The 16,931-nt window shown below is 38.0% G+C and overlaps 1 long non-coding RNA gene across 1 annotated transcript; it reads left to right on the top strand.

The window, feature by feature from the left end:
* Positions 1–10,365: 10,365 nt before the first annotated feature.
* On the top strand, positions 10,366–15,344 carry LOC136009351 (uncharacterized). Its single transcript, XR_010610516.1, has 3 exons — positions 10,366–10,500; positions 11,482–11,652; positions 14,655–15,344. It is a non-coding gene; the product is annotated as an uncharacterized LOC136009351 (long non-coding RNA).
* Positions 15,345–16,931: the final 1,587 nt, after the last annotated feature.

Raw genomic sequence — 16,931 nt, 5'->3', positions numbered from 1 at the left:
TTGCTACTACAAAAATAAAAAAAAAAATATTTGCTAAAAAATAATACTATACTGATTAACTTAGAAAAAAAATCTTCAGTGATTTTATTAAGTCTTAAATAATCTATAATCTTCTGCAGATTCAACATGGTGGATTTATGGTATCAAGCTAAAAAAAAAGCAGAGGGAGGAGAAGCGTCAATAATGCTTGCCACGGCCACTCCCCAGATCAGCGGTATACGCCCATCAAAGGCACCTTTTACGTACCAGGTTGGGATATATGCTCCAGTGGCCTCTCAGCTTCCAGGCCTCTCAGCTTCCAGGCCCCTGCTGTGAAGTACAAAACATCATAACGTTGTTATACCTATTCCACTGTTACAGTGCATATTACAGATATTAACGCAAGATCTTTTTTTAATTAACTAGTATTTTTAGCTACTCCAAATGACTGAAGCTCACTTTTCTTCAACAAGGATGCATATTGTATAAATCAGCTCTATTTTGAGCTCAGAAGCAGTGCATAATATTTGCTGTCCTGACTCAAAAAAGTAAATTTCTGCCAGGAAGAGAAGGAATAAATAATTTGTCATCTCCTGATGAACATAAAAGCAGAGGAGGAAACACATATGTGATTTGGAAACAGGATTACTCATAGATTCAGAAGTAATAAATCCAATTACCTTGCTTGATTCATCAATAAATGGGAAAGTAGTATTTGGTTTATTATCAAATTATGTTATTATTCAGAAGTAATCCACTTAAAGTTATTGTTTCCTAGCATCAAGGAAAAGTAATCAGTAAAAAGGTACATAAAATGTCTTTCTACTGCTTTCTGCAAAAGGCTTTATCACATTTTGTGAGCACCAGATTATTCCATTATAAACATCAGCAGAGAAATTCGAAGAATCCAGATAAGTAAATGCTGCTTTTATAATATCTTTTACTCCCAACTACTTGGCACAATGGTTTAAAAGCAAAAGTTCTCACACCCTACATTCATAATAAAAAGGTTTTTCACAAACCCTGCAAATCACCTACTGCTGAATTTTTTTGTCCTCAGTAAAGGAATGTTGGTGAAACCTTTGACTGCCAAGGCTGAAGTACTCTCAAGTGCATCTTTTCCTTGCAGGACATTACTCTCTGGATGCAGAGTACAAAAATCTTGACAACAGTAATATTGACACAGCAAATACAGGTTCACCTTTCTCAGGAGTAATAGTTTAAATAGAGGCAGAGGGAGATGAAAAAGCCTACAACAAGTAATCCATTGTGACTAAAATGTGGCCCTACAATTTCATGCCTTACCTGAGCATAACTTGCAAATGTGATGTATGGAGTAAAATGCAGAGAAAAATACTTAAAATCTTAACCTGTCTTTTTTGCAATCTCCTTTCTGCAAGGCAGCCACATCATCTAAAGTCTTTTAACTCTGAAATAGTAGGGCATCTGGAATGCTGTCTCATTTTTAGAGTTTGTTATGCAACAGAATTAAACATCGCTTTGTTTTTTTAAAACGAGTTCATCAATCACACCAATGTTGACAAGGCTTTTATTTGCCATTAAAGATCAGATTCATCGCATACAGAGTGAGATCCAATAGTTGGATTAGAGAGATTATCTGGCAGCAACCAAAAGGTTTTGTGTTTGCTCTGTTCTACCAAAACTGAAAAGGTTTTCAACCATCTGCTTGGAGAGCCTGTGATATGTTTCTTTGGGAAGAGGTGAACCAACTTCCACTGCAATGCTAGACATTCCACCACAGACTTTAAGACAAAGCTGTGACTCACTGATGATAGATTAAATTTTAAATGGCAACTTTTCAAATTTTGGAGGAGTCAAAGTCTGGAGCAGCACACTTATAGTGTAAGCACCAAGCAAATGAAAATTTTAAGCTAGAACTTGGTTTATAATGAGATGTTATTGTCCGTGAAAAGTACCATGATGCAAGAGCATGGTTCCACGACCCAAAGACTCCTTTTTCACCTGTATCCTATGTTTCTAAATTGCTAGAAGGTGCAGCGGTGTTGCAGACTACGGTTCTCTAATGGAAGTAGAAATTGACCCTTCAGATATGTACTCTGTTCAGCTTTATACTATTACGTATATGCAAGCTAGGATCTAGCTTAATAAGAGGCAAGCTACAGAACTCTGGAGTTCAATTATTTCAACACAGCAATCTATTTCTGGGTGTCACTAATTCTAATTTGGAGGTTATATGTACTTATCTAGGACAGTATTTTTAGCTGGCAGAGACCCATCGAAGGCATGGTTGCCTGTCTACTGCTACCAAATTGTCAAACAACACAATATCTAAAAATATTAATGCACTTGCATGCAGAAAAGTGATAACTATGTAAGTAAACACAAATGGATGTCAGCTTCCACTTGTGGAATATACTATTCTATATTTTTCTTGCAATAGGCATCGATCATGTTCATTTTAAAGATTCAATATCCAAATATTTTTACATACTCCTGTGAATTATTTTGGTTCAACTTTGAACATATTATGAAACAGTGCATTTATAATGTTTACCCCCCCAAAAAAAAAAAACCCAAACAATTTAACACATAATTATATTTCACTATTTTAGGAAACTTACATAATCTTTAATATAATAATTATATCTAAAAATTATGAATTTAAGATCCTCAGAAAATAACTCAAGTGTTAGCATGATGATTGGAATTGCCATTCTAAACATTATATAAAAATTATAACTGCACATTCTGTTTCTAAGGTAGTTTAATCCTGCAGTTTCATTTAATGATACTCATTCTCAAGTGAAATTGCTGTACTTGAGATTTTAGGGAACCTGAATTCAGTGGAGAACAGTTTAGATAATAATAATTGATGATGTATCAGAACGAAAATCTTAGGATAGTCAAAGGGAGAGAAAACTAACAGTGATTAAAATACATGAACAAAGAACAAAGCTCATAGATATAAATTAAATCAAATACCTTTAGGCTCCTGTGAAGTCTGAAGCATAGCACTACAGGCTAATTTCAGGGAGAAAAATCAGAGGAGGAATTCTGCAGTGATTCTAAATAAAGTAGACTGTGAGCACAAGGATTAACCGCAGTGCACTACATGAAAAATTAATCTATTTTTGTCATCTGGATTCTATGACTCCATATTTTTCAGTTCCACTATACAGCATTTGGGGTGGTTTGTTTTTTTTCTCCTCTTCAGCAAACATATACAATTTTTGACTGAGAATACATTTTAACAACCTATCAAAAGCACCTCTGGAGAACGGGGCTGGGGGGCATTTTCCCTTGTAAATTTCTAAATACTGAAATCCACTGTTATTTTCTGATGTGAAGACCGCTGCTATTAATCTGAAGTTATGCTGCAGAGAGAATTCAATACTGAGGAGATTAACAATAAAAGACTGGAACTGGAGAGTGAGGGCCTGGCTCCCATAACATTTGAGGGCTCGGGTTGGCTGCATTTCTGCTAAGGAAACTGGAAGAGCTCTGTAGCTCCTAGATCATTATGTGCCACCTTGTCTGCATGAGAACTCCCAACTGGGGAAGACCCAGACTGCTTTGCAGCTTTACTATTCCCTCAAAAAAGGAAAAAAAAAAAAAAGGAAATATGCTTCTGACTGAGGTGGCAAGCATTGCATATTCCAGTTGCTGTTCAGAGAGGGGAAACAAGGGACCAGAACCCAAAGGCAGAAGCTCTGTGATTGGGCAGAACTTTGAACTAAATAATTAGAAGTCCTTTGGGAAGAAAAATCTAGACCTTTCCCACCTCATTTTTAAAATCTGGAATTCCCTACAAAGTTCTATAGTGCCTTCATATTCTCGTTCTTTGTACTTCTAATAAGTAGCTCTTATTCCACATACACAGACAAATCCAAACAGAGGGTGTGATCTTAGGATATACTTAGGCTTCTTCAGCTCTACCTTTTCATTTCACAGGACTGGGCAGAACAGAGCAGCAATTAGATTAAATACCTGATTTATGTTTAAAACAAGAGAAAATATCAAAACAGACTCAAAATACACAAACATTTTTTAAATTAAAGAGCTGCTTACAAAACCCTGGATGATACATAGAGTAATGAGTTTTATTCCTAAAGGTTAAGTTCTGGGTACATTAGTCAGTTCAGACTTTGTTCATTATTCCTGAAGCACTTTGTGGGACAGATGAAAAACCTGGCATCACTCTGTCTGAACATAACCCCCCGCAAGGCGTGGAACTCATGCTCGGAAGACATCAGAAACACTTAGAAACTTAGTGCCTTCAGAAACCAAGGTGGAAGCCTTTACACTCAATCTTCCCTCAGAAACTCACACAGAGCAATTTCATTCTTTCTACCAGGATGGAGAAAGCAGATAGTCAGAGAGATCTCTTTCTGCCTAAGACTAACAGCTGTAGGTCTACAGATGTTGGGCTTCATTTGGTAGAGCGCAGTCATTGTATCCTCTTTTTTGAAAGGTGGTGAGCTCGGGTTTGATGTGCTGCTGTTAAGTGGCATAGCTACATTTACACTTCTTGAAGGTCTGGACTGGTGTCTCTGCCTTGGTTTGTCCTTTTGCTAGCTGAGCTTAGTGAACTTATGCTCATACAGAAGGCACAGACTTTGAAGTTATGAGAAGCAGGTGTCAATGTTATCATCAATAGCACTTCTGACACATGACTTCAAATGGGATTCTAACTGCATTTTTGCCAATACACAATCCTTTAATTTCCTCTAACTTAGCATAATTGCATTACAGGAATTTCAATGAGTTCTTTGAACCAAGGTACAATTAACATCCTTTCAAAGGACATTCTCAGCCAGCAGTTTACCCCAGGTAAACTTCCCTTCTGAAGAAAAGAGTCTGTTTAAGTGTAAATCAGCTTCCTCACTTCTGGAAATTGTTTCCACTCTCTTTCTTCCTCCTTCTCAAGCACACTTTCACATCGAAACCTGTCTTTAAGGCTTTGCATGTTATAAGGTATATTTTCAGCCAGAAAGCAGATAAACAAAGAAATTAAATATTTAGTTGATAAACAGAAAATTAGTCTCTGCCTCTAGATTACTAGACCATGGATTAAAGTAAAAAAATGCTGCTGATAGTGGATGTCCTAGGTAAAAGATATCAGTGGCCTTCACCTTTAACCTGATTTTTAAAGTGCCCTGAGAAATCGTTACTGCAAACTTTGGCTGATTGAAAACTGAATGGCAGGTGGAAGAGACAGATGAAGAATAGGCTGAATGAAGCAAAGACTGAATGATCCTGTCTTCTCTCCACTGGGTAAAAAGGGGAGTTCAGCTTCCACCGCTGTCATTTTAGCACCCTTATATAGCATGAAAATACACATGTAGAAAAATCCATGTCTTAATCTCTACGCAGTGTCATTTAGGAAATCATCTGACATTAGCTAATCATGCACATCCTCTTCACTTCCCTAAGACAGGCAATGCTGCTGAATGGGAGAAGATAAGGACTATGTTTTCAAAAGCTTTCAAATGACAGTGTTTAATTTCATCATTATTTTTAGGAAAGAAAAACCCTTATAAGCCTTTTAAATAACAATACACAGTCCTGTGGCAACATCTTGGCTGGCAATTATAGGTGAAGGTGCCGTGCTATAATAAGCTTTGAAATGTCATAAGACATTTTTCCCTTCCCTTTGCATCTATTCATGTTACAGCTGTCAGATTACACTGCACTCAAGCCATGCAGACTTTCCAGAGGCAGCCCATTTATGTGCTGTGAACATTTAGGAGCTATACATCATGTAGTGTTTATTTGAATTTGGATAGAAAATTAAGAGTTTTAACAGTGAAGTTCTATCTTATTTTTCTAAACACACGCAGAAGGGCTTGAACTTTTGCATGTGAACAAAAGGCCTCTATTTTTGTCTTGGATTATCAAGGATTAACTTAATGATTTCTGTGGAAAATAAAACCTTAAAAAAAAAAAGAGAGAAAAAAAAAGAAAAAAAAAGGAAATGAGAGGTTTGGTCACATTAAAAAAAAAAAGACATCATTGCTAATAGCTAAACAGATGCAATGAAATTGTAATTTACACAGCTTATAGGTTCAGTTCAGGTTGAGTTTGTTCTGAGCCAAATGTTCAGCCGTTAGATGTCTTTGCATGGGAGATCTCATCAGTTTCATCTCTTTTCTGAAATATCTGATGCTATGGCTAAAATACAACCTCCTTTCATCACAAGATTTTTGGTTAGGTAAACATTGTTCATAGATAACACATAATGACTTTTGGCTTCCTCAAAATATCACTTAACTGTCAAGCCAAGGTCATGCAATTATTCCTGGACTGCAAGGGAAGCTGGGAACCATTAGATGATCCATTTTAAAGCTGAGGATCTGGTATAAGAAATTTCAATGAGGTTTTAACTGCAGTTTTAGTGGTCTGCACTATGTATTTTTTTACTTCTTGTTTACATCCAGAGCAGGAACAAAATGCTTAGAAAGCTCATTCTACAGCTGACAAATACATGGTAATGGAGATCTAAACCTGTGTTCTTGAACTAATTCTTTCAAAATCGAGTCAAAGGAGGATTTAATCAAGTAGGGTTAATAAATTTACAAAGCCCTTATGATCACTATAGTTATACTTTCAGAAAAGATCACAAATCTAAAAGACAGCTGCCCTCAAAAAATATTAGGATGAATAAAGCAGAACAAGCTTAAGCTCCCAGAAAGTTGTTCCTTGCTGTGCTAGTCCAGATTGTGTCTGGGGTGAGGAGATAAAAAGCACTGGATTCATACTGCTCCAAAATTGAAACAGAGCAGGGGTGAATCAGGCCATTAAATTTGTAATCAGATCTGTTGATTGTCCATGGTGCTTTTAGTTCTGCTCTGTTTTAAAATAACTGGGGTTTTACTTGATAAGAAAGCATATATCACAAACAGGTTAGCAGCCCTGAAGAGCTGTTCTAAAAAACTGAATTCTCCGATTGTCAGACTTGATAATTCCTTATAAATTCCTATTCAAATTAATTGATTACAAAATCCATAAGAACTGTGGATGGGGAAGTGAACATTTATTTTCCCCTGAGATTGAGGTGTTCTAACTTGTCACATTAGGGGGCTTTGTAGATTTTGGGGGGGGGGGGGTGTGTTATTATTATTATGTGTGCTGCCAGATCACACCTGCTTGTGCTTTCTTCCCAAGAATATATACATTATTCATATATATATATATGAAAAACATATATACTCTGAACCTTTCCCAGAATTTATTTAGCAAATAGGTTAAAATTTTCCAATGAGAGTGAATGTGTTGTTCATAAAAAAAGAAAAAGTATTTTCATTTGTATTTGCTCATGATAATTTCCATACTTGTTTCTTTGTCAGACAGACACTTAATGCTTATATATAGTTATGTTTATATATACATACATGCATCAATTCAGATACTGTTAAAAAGTTTTTCTCTTTGCATGCTTAACGTACTTTGACATAATTGCCTAAATAAACGTCAATAACAAAGAATTTAGCAGGTCCTTGTCCGGAATAACCTTAAACAACGATGCTTTAATCATATGGTGATCAGCCTTGGACTGGAGACAGAAAACATTATGTATTTCCCCCCACAGCTCTGTAGTCATTTGTCGTGTACATGATGAGTGTATGGAAAGGACATTCTTTAAACAAAGACAGCAAGAAATAAAGTCATCTTCAATCACTGTCATGAATATTCTGTTTAATTGCTGATGGCTTTTATTTCACTGCATTGCAATGCCCAGTCTGTTGTTTTGCAGCCAGGCTTTGCAGCAGATCAAAAGCTACAGTGGGCTCTTCCCCTTCTCAAGAGGCCCAGAAACAAGAGCAGAACCTGCCAGTTCAGACCAATATCTGCTGCAGGGCGGTGAAGATGCGTCAGGAGGAAACAGATTTCTCCCTGACAAGGCAGAAGACAAATACCCTTCCTACCTGCTCTCCCTTGATTGAAATGACACATCGCTACACCTTTCTCTCATACATGACTCTTACAATCACAGCTCATTATCCTTGACCTGTCCTTAATACTGTACAGTCTGCCTAAAATAAAGGCTGAATAGTCTTTTTTACTACTCTGTTCACACAGAAATCTTCTTTTTGTTTTGTCAGAAGCCATATATTTTAAAAGAGCATCTACCTTGACAGCTCCAAGAGACCTTGACTGTATCAGGAAAGAGTTCTGCTCTTTTAATAGAAATATTCCCCCTTGAGAAGAAGTAAATATATCACCCATAACTACCTCTGCTCTTCTCCTCTCTTTGACATCCAAAAGAGGAGACACAAACAGAGTGTGTGGCTGGTTGGCCATGGAGAAAACGTTAATTCTATCTTAATGAGGAAAACAGGCAATTCTGGAGGGAATCCAGGCTCCAGGGAGCAGGAACCAGAATCAAAGACCATGCTGATGTTGGTTGCCACATGCTGTGGTCTTCCCAGTTTAGAAAATGCCACATTCCTTTGAAGTGCCCACAGAAACATCTGTGGGTTTGTGGTTTGGGCCCTGTTAAACATTAACTGCTTACTGCCACAGAGCAGGATCTCTCATCAGAGCCTGTAATCTGTTTGACCAAAATACTGCAAAAGAAGCAGGGTAAATTTTGAAAAGCTGTCTATGCAAAACTTAGTAAGCATAAATAATGTATTTCTTCCTGGCTTCAGTCTGCTTTAACAGAGTAGTACTAAAGTAGTTTTGCCATTGCTGCCGAGTGCAGCTAATGGTCTTTTTGTCTAAATTACAGTTGGTCCCTCCACAAGTGTGTTTCCTGCCAAGTGTGGTTTCATGAAATGCTGAGTCAGAGGAGCTGGAAGGAGGGACCAACAGAAGCAGCAGCAGCTGGCGATGGAGCCATAGAATTAATGGCACTTTTAAAAGAAGGTTTAGATATTATGTTTTTGGGCAAAAGGGAAAAAAATCTGGAAAGCAAATAAATTGTAAGGCAGCGTAAGTTACAGTGTATCATTTCCCAGAAGGGAATATCATACTATAGTGGTTTGATGACGTACAGAGTAATGTCTTAATACTTAGGAGTAGAGCCTTTAAAATATTCATGTGCTTCCTATTGGACTAAGGGCACATGTATAGTTGCAGGTCACCATACATCAGCACAGTGATCTGCCCCGGGAAATTTGAGGCAATTTGCCCTGGTTCAGCTTTCTGTAAGAGACACTTAAGTAAACCAGCTCATTTTATATTTGCTTGAGGACACGCATGTTCGCAGCTATTGTACTTCAAGTGATAAGCTGGTGGGTTGTTAAGTGACAGTAATTCACACTAGTATCTAACTCACACAGAACTTGAATACTCGTGAGGGTGTTAGCCAACTTTCTGACTTCCAGTTGGGCTAAGAGTTTTAACACATCATCTACCTTAACTTGCCCTCAGCACTACCAGACAGCCACCACCTCTGAAAGACAGAACATGACAGCCAGAATGACAAGAATAGATAAATATCATTTGCTTCTTACACTTGATGCTTGGAAATGGGAACAGGAAAAAAATGGTGTGTTAAGTGAGATGGTGTTAAGTGTAGTTTAAGCAACTCCCGGCCTCACTGGCTCCTTGTCCCTTTCAGCCTTCCTATTGTGTCTGCAAAGCATATGTGGGAATACAGAATGAAGGGATCTCATGCATTTGAACATTAACCCACACCAAAACTGCTTGTTTTCCACCCAGAAAAGTAATTTATATAAAAACTCTGGGGTCAGTGTAACAAAGAGGGCAAGAACAAGTGCCTGCAGGTTTGTTTTAGCCAGCATGACAATGGAAAAATATCCATGTAACCACAACCACCTTCTTAATTTTCAATGTCTTTTACTGCTCCAAGCTCTACTTCCAGCCACCTGGGACCTGATCTTGTTTCCACCTAAATGAATTGCAGCTTTGCCATTAACCTTGATAGGAGTAAAACTGATTCTTGATATATAAAGGATATGATTTTCCACATTTCTTCAAGGGTAGCATGGAGGAGTACACCGGCATCAGTGAATCCAGCCCTCCATGCTGGCTGCTCTGTAGTACATACTTGGTTTCTAAGGAATCAGAGACCAAACATCACAAGCCTCCCATATCCCACCAGAAAGGCTCCCAACACTCCATCACAGGAGAGCAAGGGCTTAGCAAACTGCAGCTAATGACACAGCAGGAAACATTACTGTTGTGTGAGGACAGCCCTTTCATTAGCGCAGAATGTGAGTTCCATGCACAGGATGGGTCTTGCAGCAAATGCTGCCAAGCTAGGGCTGTTTTGCCAAAATCCTGCCACCAAAGAAGGGCCACAGGAGAAGGGAGGGAAGGAATATGTTGGCTGTAACTGAAGATAGCCTTCAGTTACAGAGAAACTACATGTGTAGGCTATAAAGTTCAAACCGGATAAACACAAGCCTGCTTGCAGCTTTGCCACAGGTGGGAAGTCAAAGCCAAGAGGACTGAAGTCTGGCTTTACCTTACAACCTGGCACAATTACAGAGCAAGTTAGTTGCCCAGAGCAGTGAAGACATTTAAGTGCCCCGATTGGTCCTTTTTATCTCCATGAAGGAAGTAATCACAGTAAGACTCTCTTTTTACCCTAGACGCTGTTGCCTCCTGACCTGTTTCTCACCTTTGACAGGGTTTAGAGGTTTTAGTTACAGCCTGATTTTTCTGTTTCTTTTTTGTACTTTAAAAGATTGTTGATGCAGATAAGCAGCACAAAGGGGAAACTGACCTTCTTATGCTCCCTTATAACCTTAAGCTTCCTTTGTGGAACAGAATCAGCAACACCAAACTGGGAGGATATTTTGAGAAGCAGCTAATCAATCGGCACTGTGAAGATGTTCAGCTATGATGTTGATGGGTCCTTTATGGAGCCAGTTATACAATGCATTATTATTATTATTATTATTAATTAATTATTATTATTAATTTTATTATTATTGTCGTTCTTCTTGTTGTTGTTACCACCACTCTTTTCTACATCACACCTTTTGTTTTGATGGGTTTTGTTTGGGGATTTTTTTATTTTCTTTTATTTTGGGGTTTTGTGTGTTTGAATGGTTTAGGGTTTGTTTTGCTCAGGAGATACATTTATTGCATTTAGCTGACTCTTGGCCCAGATTTTCATTTGTAAGGAATGTCATGATTTAAGATCCTAAACTTATTCATGCTTGTTTCATTTATTTTCTCCAAGGAAACATTTTGCATATCAATGGAAAATATGAGGGTGTTTTCCTCAAACCATTTATTAGGATAACTGTTAAAGAACACTGCCCACAGAGCACTGAGGAAGCAAATGATACAGAATGATTTGGGCATTCAGATGTTGGGCTGGACATTCGTGTGCTGCAGGAGCAACCTGTGGGCTTTCTGCTGATGGCTCAGCTTTATTTTGCATGTAATTTCTCATCACTACATTTTATTGTTGTTCATAGAAGCTCATTTATGCATTCCCTTTCATTCCTTAATATTTTTCCAGATGAAAGTCTGCCTAAAGCATTTTATGTACTGATAGAACTTCTCTTCTTTTGATTTTTTTATTTCACTTTTTCCTAGGAAAACTAGACAAAGCTGATAAGCTGGGGTATGTGAGGACAACAGAGATGTAAACATCTAGAGAGAGAAATGAGACTATGGCTCAAGAAGCCAATGTAAGATTGTACGAACACCAGCCAAGGCTGCCTGGGATGCATGGAGAGTCCCTCCAACATGTAATTGCTTAGTAAGGTACTTTCTGTGCTGATAGCTTGCTTACTTCTCTTGCCCATGGGGTTTTTTTAAGTGTTCTTCCAAATGTCTGCCTCAGTTTTTCCTCATGGCCTGTCACCACAGAAAGCTAACAAGGTGCAGGGTCTCCAAAGTGAACAGGGAGATTTGTGCTCTTTCAGAGTTGTCAACGATTGTTTTCCTTTTTCTGTTTGACTCCAATTTTCAGCCTGTAGCAGTTGAAATAGTCCATAGGAGCTGACAATTGTACGCTGCTCTGTTAACAGGGGGTAAATGGTAAGAGGAAAACATCCACTTTTGTACTACAGAGACTGAAAGGCACATTGATAAACAGGCAGCCTCTGCTACTCACAGAACCCAGTTACAAATGAACTTTGCATCTTTACTGTCTTACTTTTCCTAGAAGTGTTAAGGAAGTAGCACTGTGAGGGCTGGTCTCTGCAGACATTTGGGAAAAGTTATGGCCTGCTAATATCCCATTTAACAGGTTAAATAAGCATGAATACATGTAAGATTGTGTGTTTCACAAGATTTAATTTTATGCTAGTTTCTGTACCCATCGATTTTCCCCTATCCTTTCTTTGAATAAAATCCACAAAGGGAAAATCTAAAGGCTCACCTTCTTCACACCCTCTTAATGAATGCATAGGGAGAGTTGACTGTTGTAGGACCTTACATTTTTAGCTTTAAGGGAGAACAGGACATGCAGAAAAAGTACAATGAATGAAGACCAGAAGAATGAGAATACCAGTTTAAAGGGGCATTATTCAAAGTAGCTGCCTCTGGGCATAGCATCTCTCCCTCTTAGCAATGAGCTCCCCCATTAGTTGCCACAGAAAGGGAGGCTTGGGAGAAAGCAGCCTGACATAAAGTGTTCTATTGATGGGTATTGATGTCTCCCATTGGCTCTCTGGGGAGCGGGTGAGGCTAGTGAGGGCTACTGCTGCCTCTGACGTGGTTAGACATTGAAGTGTTAAGAGTTTTGCCTCATCCCTTCTGTAGGCTGGTTGGCACGTCTGATAACTTTCAATTAGTAAGAGAAAATAAGAGGGAAGGAACACAAAAGATCCATTCTGAAAAGTAAATGTGAAGTTTTAGTCATAAGGGAGGATTTGAGTAATCACATATTTGTATGATTTTGAAATGGCTAGGCATGGTGGAGGGGCTGAGATCCTACATCCTATGGCATCCTACGACTGCCAAATGCTAGCAAAAATGTTTTGGTTTGTTGTGTGGGTTGTTTGGTTTTTGGATTTGGGTTTATTTTGGGGGGGAAGGGGGGGTATTTTTGTTTTAATAGCTCAAGATTTGCCCTGGAGTGTCAAGTATACGACTTTGGTTTACATCTCAGTAATGCAGATCGGCAATTAAAGGTACCAAATGACTTCAGTTTAGCCTGAGTTTAATATATTTGAAATCTGATTTGACATTTGAGTAGGATAGGTTCTTGAATCCCATGGTGCCATCTTAATATTAGAGCATATATTGCCTCTACTGAAATCATAAAATCATAGAATTGTGTAAATCGTATAATTATGTATTCACAACCAACTTGTAGAGTTCCCTAATCTTGTTTGGATATTGTACTCAGTTTGTTACTAGCAAACAGCATTTTTTATAGTTGGCCCTGCCCTGAATCATTCTGAAGTCTGATATTTATGGGTAGAAGAGAGTTTGATGGTGTTCCAGCAACAATCAGGACACCTCCAGACATAAACCTTATTTCACAGACTGAACCACCTGCATGTTATATTTTTGTGTTAACTTTGAAACCAGTAGACAATATATTTTAGGCAATATATATCATTAAACATAGTACTTTTCTGGATCAATAGCATTCCACATTCCTCATTTTTATGTTAGGGTTGCTCCATTGATCATGTTTGAAGTTAAAGGTATACTAGGGCCAAATTGACTCTTGACATTGCAAGATACTTAAAAAAGCTTTGTAACAGCAGCTAAGGATCTCCATGCAAGTTCTTCCACGCATTGCTCTTATATAGTAAAGGTGAGGCTAATATAGCAGCTTAGCTTACCTCAGTGATTCATAGGTGTGGTAACTGCCCCCAGGGGACTACTGTGCAAATCAGAGCAGATTTGCTCCTCCACAATTGCCCACAGGGTCTGATTTCCCTGTGTCTTCAAAGAATGGAGCATTTTACTTGTGAAACTGAACTGGTCATGAAGTGCAGCAAGTAAATAAAAGGGTGATAGGACATATTTTTTAACTTGTTGCATAGCTATATCCATTTCTGTGTTTTAGTGTGGTTATGAGAAGCGTTAGTCAGAAGACTGGCACTGTAGGCACAGTGCTGCCAACTGCGTTAATCATGCCTCTGAAGAGGCGGAGAAAGCTGTAGTAGAGGTATTAAACAACCTTCAGGACCAATGTCTAGTAAAAATTAATGAGCCAAAGTCACCAGCATGCTCTGGCTGTTCTGCACTGCCCCAGCTATAGGACAGAGATGTAAAACTAGTCTGATGGGTCAGATAAACACCATTTGAGGTTGCTTTATATTTCTAAGGAAGCACAAAAGGAGCTGGAACACCTGACCCAGGCAGTTCCCACTTTCTTCTCTGAGTCATGATGGCATTTAATTGCTAAATGTTTCCAAACATATTGAAAAATGCATTAATATGGAAAGCAGACAAATTAAGAGATCTAGATTGTTCTCTACCTTAGTGTGCTATTATTGATTACACTTTATAAAGCATGTAATTATGATTCTGAGCACAGCAGTAAAGCACACTGACAAGTTTTCAAGTACTGATCAAAAAGCATACATTAGAGTGACAACGCTATTCTTGGATTTTTGAAAGAATTTGGCCATATAATTGCCTTCATCTCAATAAAGAGAAGAAAACATGACCTGCTAGATCCACAAAAGCATTTAGGAGCCAGCACCCCATAAAAATCAATGGGAGTGTTTAAATGGCTTTGTGGATCCAGCTGGTGTGCAAATGACAGAAGTCCTTACCTCTTCTGTACTTCTTATTTACAGGTGAAGGACATTCAGGAGGTGATTGCAGCATCAAGGAGCAAGAGAAAAACATTCCTTCAGAGAGATTTCTGGTATCCACTGCACCAGGGATATAATAGTTCCTAAGTAATGTAGGGGATTTTTTGAAACAATTTGTCCTGACATTCAAAAAGGAATGTGAGCTTTCTGCAGCAAAGCCTGCATCATCTGATTCCTCAGTCAGTTTAAGGGAACATATAGAAAATACACACGTCAATATGTCAAGCAATGCTTTGAGGCAAAAGTAGATGTTCTGGACAACTGAAATCTTTTCTGAGGTTTTCATACTTAAGAAAGGATTGATCTTCTGTCTCTATAGTACCTCCAGCTCCCACGGATTTCAGAATGGCTTTTAGATACATGACTATAAAGGGGATGACTTACTTGCCTTTATTCTCCACAGATCTATGTAACTTCTCAACAATTTTATTAAAACATTATTCACATGAAAAGGAAAGGGGAAAAAAACCTTTTAGTTTCTGTGTTTAGCTTTTTTTTCATACATGAGAATCATCAAACTGTGCTTACTAGGTTAGGAAAGACCTCATTAAGTCAAATATCTGCAGTTTACCCTGTTGTGGAAAAGGAAAACAAAATGTATTCACAAATAATATAACCATTGCATCCAAAAAAAAGTTGTCAGCTAAACTGTCACAAATAGCAGATTGTGAGCTCTAAGTTTAAAACTCCTGAGTAAAGTACCTGTTTCTTCCCTCCTTTGCAATACTATAAATAAAAATAATTCTGTAAACTTCATGGAATTATAACAAAATGGGATAAAAAAATATCAGGTGAATAAAATGCACACTGAATCAGTTCAAACAAGATGCAGTAGATGGATTAGGAATAAAAGCAGTTTTGAGCAGACTTCACCCGGATTGCAGGCACGTTCCTGCCACTGTATCCGTAACATGCCCTGATCTCTTCAGAAGCCCTTGCAGCACACTGCTACTGTTCCCAGATATGAGTGCAGTATCCAGCATTTGGCTAGACCATCAGAGCTGGAGCCAGAGCAGCTTCCTGCTGAGCAGACCTGAATAAAATTATCCAGAGGGCTTTGGTAAAAATTAGTGGGCTTCAGTAAAATTACTCAACAGACCTTAGTAAAAATTAATTGCATAGCCTAGCCTAAAGCACAAAGGATAGCAGTACCAAATGAACAGCAGCTGAGTTTGGCTCACATTGGAAACAGCTAATTTGATGTTGGTCAGAAAAAAGGGGAAATTTATTTTGTTACTGATTCCAACAGGAAATGAAAGTAGATCTTTTTTTTTTTTTTTTTTTAAGGCTGCTTGTTGAGTCATACCCCTCTGAAATTTTCTTCTTTGTACTTCTGGGAATAATATGCAGTGCCAATGTACCTTCTTGTTTAAACAATGTTTTAGATTGCTGAAGCGAGGAGGAATGTGTGCCATGTCACATGGTTTCTGTAATTCTGCATAAAGAAGCAGATGAGGCTGGTTTGATCCCTGTGGAAACTTCAGCTATATTGAAGGTTCCTTGTGTTTGGTAGGACTTTAATCAAAATGTTCTGTATAACTCAACATCACTAGAATAATGGTTAATTTGAGAAAGTACAGGGCTACAAATAGGAAACTGAAGAAATTAAATTCAGCAAGGCTGTGTAAGACTTTAGTGGGATTATGGAAAACACAAAAACTATTCAGGCAATAGGCTGGGTTGCCTAGAAATGGGGTAATTGTTTAATGCAGTTAAAAAAAAAAAATCATTTATGCTCCTGGGCCTTTACTGTTAAAAGCTTCGTTATCTGCTTATTTTCTACCTTTATCCTTTATCAAAGTGTAGGTGAGCTGTACACAGTATAACCAACTCACATCACTCTGCAAAATAACATTGTTTTGTGCAGTAGATACCTACATTTCCATGGAAAGGGATTCATTTTTCAGAGAATTATAGCCTTTGGAGAGAGAAAAGACCTATTAGGTCATAAAATCTGTTCCTCTGCCAGTACAGGATTTGTTGCATCTATGTATATTCATTAGTGTTTTGTTCAAGCTGTTTTTCAATAGAGCAAGGGGACTTCCAGGGCTGAACTAATGAAACAGAAGCACGGCTGAGTATATCTCACTAGAAGTTTGCCCCTTATACCTTCCTTGTCTTCCTTTACAAGTGTTATATTAAAAATGCATTTTTCACTTTCACAAATGCCTCTATACTAGCCAAATGTTTATTACAGCTGCATCTTAATTAAATGAATTGTTTCTTCTCTTTCAGACAAATTTTATGCCTCATGTTTAG

The sequence above is a fragment of the Lathamus discolor genome, chromosome 2 (assembly GCF_037157495.1).
Source record: "Lathamus discolor isolate bLatDis1 chromosome 2, bLatDis1.hap1, whole genome shotgun sequence".
Lineage (NCBI taxonomy): Eukaryota > Metazoa > Chordata > Aves > Psittaciformes > Psittacidae > Lathamus > Lathamus discolor.
Note: the sequence above shows the minus strand (reverse complement) of the source record. Positions and strands in the feature narration are given on the sequence as shown.